Source organism: Propithecus coquereli, unplaced genomic scaffold, assembly GCF_000956105.1.
Source record: "Propithecus coquereli isolate 6110/MARCELLA unplaced genomic scaffold, Pcoq_1.0 Scaffold308, whole genome shotgun sequence".
NCBI lineage: Eukaryota > Metazoa > Chordata > Mammalia > Primates > Indriidae > Propithecus > Propithecus coquereli.
The window spans coordinates 2083694-2085607 of record NW_012148708.1 but is presented as its reverse complement, the minus strand read 5'-3'; the positions used below and the strand labels follow the sequence as shown (position 1 = coordinate 2085607).

The window sequence follows — 1914 nt, the reverse complement described above, 5'->3', positions numbered from 1 at the left end:
TGAGAGGACAGTACCATTGAACTGACTCAAATGGGGTGATGAGGCCTGTGATTGGGTCACTCTGGATCCCCAAGAGACTTCATCAAAAGGGTTAGGTACTGAATTAGCTATCCACAGAAGACTGGCTCCAAGTTGCAAACAAACTCTTCTGTTTCTGCCCTTAACTATAATGAAGTAGGCCTCTGCAGCCTGGGTGTGTAGGAAACCTCAGATAGTGAAGAGTCCTCCCTTTGGGCAGAGGGTAGCCCAGACAATAACCGGGTACTGCTTCACACTCTGTTTTGCTGCTCTTTATATTTCGCTTTCCTGAAACGTCCATCTCCTTGTAATTAAGGAATCAAAGTCAAGTCTAGCCTAGTGAGGAGAAGCACACCAAATTTGGCAGGTCCTAAAATAATGCTGCTGCTACTGATACTAGCAACAGTGACAGCCAGCATTTACTGAGATTTCGATAAGTACCATGCACTGTTCTCTGCGTTTTACATGTACTGTCTCATACCATGATGCTAACAGCATAGACTGTCTCGTCTGGATTCAAAAGCCACTTGTATGACCTTGATCAAGTTACTTGCTTCTCTGTGTCTCAGTTTCCTCATCTGTAAAATTCAGTCCTCTTATAAGGATTAAATGAGTTAATATAGGAAAAGAATAAATATTTTGTACATAGTAATACATCGCACCTGGCAACAGTAATGTTTGTAATTACTACTGTTATTAATGCTCACACCAACTCACTGAGGTATGTATGTCATTAACCCCACTTAAATTAAGGAAATGAGGCACAGAGAGAGAAAATAACTTGATCACAGTCACATGCCTAACTTGGATCTGAAGCCATGAAGTCAAATTCCAAAGTCCACATTTTTAATCTATAGGCTACCACTACTTTTTGGAAAAGCAGTCAGTGAAAAACAGAGGTTTTGGGGTATGGCAGAACAGAAAATCTGCACAAAGGAGGGAACGAGAAATGAGAACTAGTGTTGGGGGAAAGATGGGACTTCCACATGGAAACACTTAATAAAGTTTTAGGAATGACGAATTGGAACTCTATGAAAAAGGTCAGACCTGAGGACAGAGATTTGGGGAAGATATTCAGAAAGCTGAGGGTTAAAACAGATCTCAACATGGAAAGAAGAAAAAAGGGCCCAGGTAGAGAGTCTAAAGCAGTAGAAAAATAAAAAGAAGCAGAGGAGATCGAGGCATTGATTAGTCAGATAAGATGGACATTTAGGCCAGGCACAGTGGCTCACACCTGTAATCCTAGCACTTTGGGAGGCTGAGGCAGGAGGATCTCTTGAGCCCAGGAGTTCAAGACCAGCCTGGGCAACATAGTGAGACCCCCTTTTTTCCAAAAAATAAAGAAAAAAATAGCTGAGCATGGTGACACACGTCTGTAGTCCAAGCTACTTGGGAGGCTGAGGTGGGAGGATTGCTTGAGCCCAGGAGTTTGAGGCTGCAATGAGATATGACTGTACCACTGAACTCCAGCCTTGGGACAGAGCAAGACCCTGTCTCTTAAATTAGGAAAAAAAAAAAAAAGAGAAAGAGAGAGAGAGAGACATTTGGACAGTGTAACATGATAACTACACCAGGCAGAGGAAGGCTCCAGGCCTGTGTCCTCCCAGTGCCAGCCTCAAAACCCAAGCCAAGTTGACTCCTTCTGGGATGCCCTTAGTCTTCCTGAATCCCCAAAATCAGTTCTGGCCTTCAGTGTCAACTCAAAATGTCCCCACTTCTGGGATGTTTCCTCTGAACCTACTTGGACATTTAATCATATTTCCTAAGATCAGTACCATGAATTCCCTGAAGAAGAAATAATGTCTCTCTTCTTCTATGTACATAGGATCCTGTACATAGTCAGGGCTCAATAAATGTTTATTGAAGGTATCTTTTGGCCTTCCCATGTCTTTGCCC

General features: G+C 42.8%; 1 protein-coding gene across 1 annotated transcript in view; it reads right to left on the bottom strand.

The window, feature by feature from the left end:
• Nucleotides 1-1914, bottom strand: part of ZNF354C (zinc finger protein 354C) — a 26442-nt gene that overhangs the window by 17484 nt on the left and 7044 nt on the right.